Raw genomic sequence first — 9,202 nt, 5'->3', positions numbered from 1 at the left:
TCATCACTCACCCATACCTATATGCTTTGGCGTCTTGTTCATACTACCCAGACAATAACACGTCTCACATATTTGAACACAACGTTGCTCACACACTTGATTCTCTATTTGTCCAAACACAGATGTATAAATGCAACTAATATATGCTTCATTTCACTTCACTGCATGTCCTAAACTTGTGTTTATTTCTGAAAAACACTTCTTTTTAAAACTCTACTTACTACTTGCCCTTATAGCGTGTTGTATCTCTAATCTAACATCGTATCTTTTCTTTCCAATTTCCTTCCTTCTATCTAGATGAAGAACGACTATCCGAAACGTTGGTGATTTATTTTCCTTTCCTCCACAATATTATTACACTGACTTTGTACATCGGTTCATTGTTGTTTTAGTCCCCGTTTTCTATCTTACTTGGCTATCACCCGTATGTCAAGAAAGGTCATTTATTATTTCATCAGACTTACTGACTGCTCATGTTTAGCCCCAAGTCATCCCTAATCGAGTAGGTCTATGATCAACATCGTTTTTTCTGTGACTGCCTGTCTCTTATTTAGACACAATGTATTTAGAACTGCATTATTCAATTTTTTAAAACACACTCGGATATGATTTGAAGACACTTGACTGATATTTCGAGTAGGTCGAGCAACCATGTGGAGGGTCCTTCGTTGTTGCATCTGATACAATGGTGAGATATCTACTCGAAATCCAATTTCACTCATTTATCGGTTTTATAAGATCTGAAGACGGATAGAGTTTTGACACTGAGTAGCACAAGTCAGACTTATTCAGACTAAATCGACACAAAAGTAGGCCTCAACACTTCTTAGTGAAACCTACTATTTAGTCACGTTTAAGTTCACAGAAGTAAACATAACTCGGTACATTCTGCAGTAATCGATTTCAATAATCTACAACTAGATTATATTGAAATTTTGAACGTTTTCCAAATGCTCCAAAGGAAATAAAATCTATCGAGACTGGTGTGAATATTTTACCTAGGAAAGCACGTAGTATGTCACAGTCGTCAATGGAGATGATTTTTTAGTGTTCTCATACATTTACACACCCTTCTCCAACTCTCCAATTCTCTTAAGTCTACATAAAACTAAAAACTTGTCAGACATAAAACTCAGTTATAAATACTGCTTTACTTTAAAATAGTGAATAATATAAATTATTTAGAAGCATCTAGGTAAGAACACTGATGCTTTGTTTACTGTGATAAAAAAAATTTAAAAAACTACTTTAGAGTTTATAATGAGTGAATTTGGCAGAATCGTAAGTGGGTGTGACAAGATGCTTTGTGGTGCATGTTCTGGTTCTTTACGTTTTGAGATCAAACCCTACTAAGGTCAATTTTGCTTTTCATTCTCCTGGAGATAATAAAATAAAGTACCAGATAAGTATTGGGATCGATATAATCGATTGTTATTGAGCCCAAAATTTTTATCTATGTATTCTTGTCTATGAATTCAGTATTAAAGAGTTTAGCTTACCTTTGTTTATAATACGTAAAAGGTAACACAGACTTAGCTTCCAGATTACTGTGACTAGAAACCACATCTTACAATCTGTCAAACGATACCTTGTAATTCTAATTCAATCATCAAATCTTAGAAAAATAATTTTAAAAATCACAAATGATTTACTGCTGAAAACAACCGCTAAGTCTTAAAAGTCTCTTAATGAAGGCGAAATTCTCATCAGAAATAATGCGGATCACAAAATGTGGAGACTTTCGTTGTGGGACGTGGGAAAAACTAAATAAGGAAAAACAAAAATTAAAAAAATTAAGGATGGAAGGGAATTAACGGTTAATGTAATTATGAATTACAAAACGAAAACTCATTTACTGCATTACATACCCACAATGAAATGAGAATTGTTTTAGTCAAATAGGATCAAAATTAATACATCGGGTTAGGGTACATAAGCAACAAATCAAAGATTCATCTCATAGAAATGTTCCATGCAGAGAAAAGCTAGACATCTGTGCAAAATGACAATTTTAAATGTTCCCTTTTTACATTGTTAAGGAAGAAGATAATCAACTGCAGAAAGCAAAAGAAGAATACTTTATAAGAGTTCTAAATCCGAAACTAAACCGAAAGAAAGTCAAACACCGCTACTAAAACAGTTATCTCTATACGAAATACCTTGTAACACCTGTAATTGAAAAGCCGAAATCTGCAAAAAGCGCTTACGCAAAACGACAGTTTCCTTCCATAAGGTTTATGTCAATCTATTTTTAAAGATTTTTATAAGATATTTTATTTCAAACGCTATTTTTGCGCGTGTGAGCATGCACACATACAGACACACACACAAACGCGCGCACGTATACACACACATATTTCGCCTAGGCATTGCGAGACTAATAACCCAGGGTAGAATTCAACATATATATGCTTCACAACGAAGCGTTAGTCGAGTACAGAGCGGTTATAAGAAAATGAGATGACAAAGGAAAAAAAACCATTACGTTTCTGTTATAATATGCAGTGGACTCATAGTTGAGTGGCTGAGTTACTATGAATCCACTGCATCTTATTGCAGAAACAGCTGTAAGCTAATGATGTTCATAAGATGGGAGTGGTTGTGTGGTAAGTAGTTTGCTTCCCAACCACATGGTTCCGGGTTCAGTCTCACTGCGTGGTACCTTGGGCAAGTGTCTTTTACTATAGCCTCGGGCCGACCAAAGCCTTATGAGCTGTCATAAGAAGCCTGTCATATATATATATATATATATATATATATATATATATATACGTTTGTGTGTCTGTGTTTGTCACCCCACCATCGTTTGACGGCCGATGTTGGTATGTTTACGTACCCGTAACTTAGCGGTTCGGCAAAAGGGACCGATAGAATAAGTACTAGGCTTACAAGGGATAAGTCCTAGGGTCGATTTGTTCGACTATAAGCAGTGCTCCAGCATGGCCGCAGTCAAATAAATGAAACAAGTAAAAGAGTAAAAGTGTTTAAACCTTTGTCATCTCATTTTCTAACATATATATATGCGAAGCTGGTGAGAAGAAACAAAACCACAAAGGTAAACATTAAATTATAATCACAAAGACAAAGCCAATAATAGCAAGAAACAAACAAGTAAATAAAAATGGCAAACAATTTATCTTCAGAAAGAAAGTAGAACGATGGTCCATCTTTTTAGCAACTCAGAATATTATTTTCTAAATTTGATATTAACATACATAGTGCGACAGTACTCTGAAAACACTCCTTAGACTGGCAAACAGAGGCAAGTTTCATATTATAAATGTTCATCATCATCATAATCATCATCATCATCATCATCATCATCATCATCATCATCATCATTCGTCTAGATATTTCAGAAATAGTGTTGAAAGTAAATATGGTTCGTTGTGATCCACTTCATTAATATACATTAACATCCCAAGCCATATCTGTCAGTTTCAGTTATCTTACTGACTTCTTGCTAACGGCGAGATGATTCTACGAATACTCACCGCAATTACATGGCTGCCTGGAATCATTAAATTAATGTATTTTCATAAGGCTACCAAACACACTTTCTTCTATTACACACAACCATATACACCAGGTCGCGCGTGTGGATGTGGATGTGAACGCATGTGGTACTTTGAAGGTTAAACAGGTACAACACATCGTCAGTCAGAAGCATTATGTTTTCTTTCTTCGTGCAGAATAAACTGTCATGTGAAATGTGTGAGTTGTTTTGTTTTGTTCTTTTTGCAACTGTTTTATACCACAGTGTTCTTAGCGAAGTTCAAACCGAAGTGCAGTCATTACACTGAAAAATTAAAAATTGTATTTCATAGCCAGTAACTTGTAGAAAACTTTAGGTTTATCCTTGTTTTCAAACATTTACATCAAGATTATCTTCTTCTCAGTGTTGGAACGTTTGGGATTTACTCTTTACTTACTTGTTTCAGTCATTTGACTGTGGCCATGCTGGAGCATCGCCTCTAGTCGAGCAAATCGACCCCGGGACTTATTCTTTGCAAGCCTAGTACTTATTCTATCGGTCTCTTTTGCCGAACCGCTAAGTGACGGGGACGTAAACACACCAACATCGGTTGTCAAGCAATGCTAGGGGGACAAACACAGACACACAAACACATATATATATATGCAAATTTTTAGAAAATTCCTCATGACGGTTTGCTCATTTCAGAGTTAATTTTCTGTAGACCAAATGAAGGAAGAAATAAAAAGAAGTCTATTCAGAGGCCACCGATACACATACATACATACATACATACATACAGTCATACAGACAGACAGACAGACAGATGTGCATGCAGGATTTAGGCCCGAAAGGAGAACTACGGAGCAGATATTCGACATTAGACTACTCGCTGGGAAACATCTGCGACACAATCTGGCCTCTATCACAACTTTATCGACATAAAAAATACTTTTTCCCATGTTTGGCACGATGTGTTGTGGTAGGTGGTGAAGAATTACAGCTTCGACAACAACTTCATCGAAGTAATCCAAGCATAGTCTGAAAATTCAAGCAGTGCAGTTCTCTTGAATAACAACATCGGAGAATTCTTCAGGACTACAGTGGTGTTCGACAAAGATGTCTCCAGCGTTTTTCATTATCTTCCAAGAGAACACCATAGAGGAAACACTTCAAGACTTCCACCCATCTGTTTCCATTGCAGTATGACCCATTTCCAATCTGCGTTTTGCTGATGGTATTGACCTGTTGGGAAGCATTGAGGCAGAAGAAATACAGGAGTTCGAGCACACAAGATGGAGATCTGCCTAGAAAAAAGTAAGATCTTGGTTAATAGTAACAACCAAAACACAATTACAGAAAGACTTGATGAAGTGAACGCCTTCAAATACTTAGGATCCACTTTGACCAAGGTGGACAGATCTTTAACCAAGGAGGACAGATCTTTAACCAAGGAGGACAGATCTTTAACCAAGGAGGACAGATCTTTAACCAAGGAGGACAGATCTAAGAGCAAAAATAATAATAACAATTGAGTTTAGCTTCCACTGCTATGACGAAGCGGAGTACCATATGGAAAAGCAATTCCGTTAGTCTTCCAACAAGACTCAGTGTATACAAGTCCCTGGTGACTTCGATCCTTCTGTATAGGTGTGAAAGCTAAACTCTTACAGCTGACATGAAGCGAAAACTCCAGGTATATGAGCACATTCCGTATCCCGTACATAGAGCACAAAACAAACAGCTTTGCCAGACAGCAAGTGAACAAACGCGCTGGTAGACAGGAACCACGCGTTGTGCAAGTAAAAAGATACAAGCTTGCCTGGTACAGTCATGTACTCAGCCACAACTCCCTGTCCAAAATTATGCTTCAGGGCACAGCTGAGGGAGGCAGAAAGACAGAAAATCCTGGGCTGACAGCATCAAGGACTGGACAGGTCACCACACTACAACCTGCTACGCATAATAGGGAACGGAGACTAGAGGCGACGGTTGACTACGAAAACGTTCAGAGTGGCGTCTCAACGACTGGCTGTTATCAAACTGTGGTTTCTATATTTTTTAGTAAACATATCCTCTTTATTTGTCCGTATTTCATCCGTATTTTTATCAGAACAAATACTATTTAAATTTTGAAAACGTAAAGCATTGTTAAGAATTTTTCAAGAAAAAGATTGCCGCACAAAGCACCTGAGATAAAACTCTCCATATTCCATTAATTTTGGAAATCAAAAAGGCAAAACAAATTCTGAAACTGGTTAAGTTTACCTATTTTCATAAGGTAAATTTTCTTAAATTGCATTCTCGCCTTTTTCCCTTTTCTTTATACTTCATTCGTAGAAAAAAATTCTTTTCCTCCCCCACTTCTCTCTCTCTCTCTCTCTCTCTCTCTCTCTCTCTATATATATATATATATATATATATATATATATATATATATATATATATATATATATATATATATATATATATATCTGTGCAAGCATGTTGTGACGGTCACAAATACAATAACGAAAAGCTTGTGTATTCAGGGCTTACACTCGTCATGTTGGTGATACGGAGGTAAGAACATCTAGGCACAATGAAAGGATGATGCCAAATCTTCTACTTTCAGATGTAGAAAACGAACATCAGCTATCCGACTGGCCCTGACTGGAAACTTTCCTATTTCAGTCAGGAGTAAAATTACAGGGTCATCACCATCAAAATTAGCACAACAAAAGATAGGTCTGGAAAAATTGTAGAGATATTAGAGCAGGGGCTAAGACGTGTGCGTTGTTTTCAAGAGGTAGGATTGATAGCAGTTTCAACAAGATGGAAGTTCATCTGGATTGAAGGGGAGAAAATAGAGGTTCATAAGAGAGAACAATTATGAATCTCTGCGACAACTTACTGCCATCCACAGAGCAGACATATAGATAGAGTCGCACAGAATGTGATATGGTGAATTGGCAAAGCAAATAAAGACATGAAAGCCAAAATGCAGGCGTGGTGAAGTTGGAAGAAAGGTGGGACATTATCATGTAACCAGAAGGGAGGATAGACGTCGAATATATATAGCATAGAGAGAAGCTGAAAGAAAAGGGCTTGCAAATGTTCTGAGACAAGAGGGTCACAGGTATTAGGCGTTTCCGATTGCAAAGCAATGTGTCAGTGCGGATCAAAGTATCGTTAGAAAAAAGTATGTACGGAACAATAGCAGCGATAGAAACGCAATCACCATTGCTGATGCTGAACAAACGATAGAGATTAGTTGTTGAAGTTAACAATGCAATTTCCGATCTGAAGGCCGGGGAACTGTTGTACTATCAGAGATAATTGCTAAGATACTAAGATACTAATATACCCAGCGAAATAGGACGCGCACTAGTAACTCACAAATTCAATCAGTAAGTTATCATACTCTGTGTATAGAAGCCTTTACAAAGGCGAAGAGGATACTCTGGAAAAAGACAGCTAGAGGCATCAGATTCATGGACCAAATTATGAAAGAGTTATAGTGTAACTGAAGAAAATTAACTTAAAAGAGATATATTCGGATTTGTGCAGCCGATGTCCAAGCCTCTATAAGACAACTCCAGAAGTTTTTAGATAAGAATAAGCGGTAGAAAGAATATAGTAAGTGTTGCATCAAGTCGAAGAAAAGTTCTTGAGTGGTGTAAGAATTACTATTGGTTTCAAATTTTGGTCAAGGCCAGCTGTTTTGGGGAGGGGCTAAGTCGATTAAATTGATCCCAGTATTCAACTAGTACTTATTTTATCGACCAAGAAAGAATGAATGACAAAGTCACCCTCGGTGGTATTTGAACTCAGAACGTGAATGCAGACGAAATGTTGCTAAGCATTTTGCCTAGTGTGCTAACGACTAACGATTCTACCGGCTCGCCACTTTATGTAAAAATTAGTATTCCTTTCTAGTATAGGCACGAAGCCTGAAATTTTAGGGAAGAGGGTAAGTCGACTACATCGAACCCAGAGCTTGACTGGTACTTATTTTATGGATCTCCGAAAGGATGAAAGGCAAATTTGACCTCGGTGGAATTTGAACTCAGAACGTAAAGACGGACGAAATGCTGCTAAGCATTTTGCCCGGACTGCTACTGTAAGAATGAATACTTAAAACCTGTTTTACTATTGCAACAGACAGTGCTTCAAACTTTTGTGATTAGCAATTCTTTGTACACGCTAATGAAATTAGATAATCTCAGACTTGGTTCTCATAAAATGCATTTGCCATTCTCTCCCTCTAGCAAATTCTTATACTGCTGAAGAATTACCTTCTAACCTTCACTATCTGTTAAAAGAAAACTTAACAACCAGTTCCACAAATCAACGCTGCCAAAAGATTCATACAACCAAATATATAAATTAATCAGCAATGGTGAGGAATCATTGAGAACGATCTCCTTTCAGCTACAAGATAGTTAATGAGAAACAACTGTGTAAAAAGAATTCGTAGCCAGTGGTATACATTAAAATTACATTTACAAATGACATCTTCTAGTCGCGACAAGTATTATATAAGGGAATTACATGCAGTGAAATCAGATGCAACTAATGAGCTTTAACATTTATGAGACCTGTTTGCTGAGTGTATTTAAGAAAATTCATTGCCGTAGCAACAAGAAATGGATGTATATTAGATTAACTTAGCCGTTTTGCATGTCTATGCTTATAAGAAATTTTAATCCTCAATATGTCAGTGTTAAAGCATGTTTAAACATTGAGTGAATACCTCTCACGTCAAAATAGTTGACTTTGGACACGAGCTCTATAATCCTTTGACCAGTAAAATTTCATCAAATCAAGTTCCAAAAACAATACGAACGAAGAAATAAAACGATGTCATAAGCTTTGTAGATGAGCGTGGAAAGAACTCTTGAAAAATATGCTAAGAAATAATGAAACCCTTCAAATGATTAAAAGCTTTACCTCGATATTTATTTGATACTCGCTCTATTTTTCTAACTCTCATTTTAGCTTTAGCTGATCAATCTAAGATTGGAAAAATGGAAAATCTGCAGTGTACAGTGCTATCAATCCACTGGGAGAGAATACTTTCAGAAGAAATTCCGAATATCAGGTTAGAACTCTGGTGTAAAGCAGCAATACTTAGAAATGCAGTTGTTGAACTTTGGATTGCCAACTTTCTCAGAATACACATTGACTGTTTACAGTGCCCCATTATCCAAAATTGTGGCTAAAAGAGTATTTTAATATTAACTAAACTAAGAAACAGCACGGAGTTGGATCACCTTTTGTCAGTTTAATGACAAAATGAAACTTGAAAATCAAAACATTTGCTGTTAAGATTTTGCCTTGAACAAGGCCAAGCTGAAGTGTAATGACTCAAGCTTCCACAAAATATGAGAAAGAGGTCCTTGAATAGGCAAATGAAATTCTTGATACATAGAAAGGAAAGGGTCAGGCGCGATTTCAGGAGTTTTTCGAAGAGAGGACACAAGGTCAGAAGGGAATACAATTCCAGGAGAAAAGGGCGTAATAACATTATTTAGAAGGGCCCACTTCTTTTCTTGAGGTGGGGGAGGTCTACCCGACTATGTACAACGTAAGACTAAACAGTAACAACGGCAACATTCATTCATCTTTTCCAACCACTATTCCTGGAAGGGTCGTAGATGTAGAGTCTTCAGGCACCTCCTCCATATGGTCCTATAAGAGACAAACGTTCCTTATATTTTCCGGTTGGATTTCCAAGCGTAACCA

The sequence above is a fragment of the Octopus bimaculoides genome, chromosome 4 (genome assembly GCF_046866305.1).
Source record: "Octopus bimaculoides isolate indiv1 chromosome 4, ASM4686630v1, whole genome shotgun sequence".
Classification (NCBI taxonomy): Eukaryota; Metazoa; Mollusca; class Cephalopoda; order Octopoda; family Octopodidae; genus Octopus; species Octopus bimaculoides.
Note: the sequence above shows the minus strand (reverse complement) of the source record.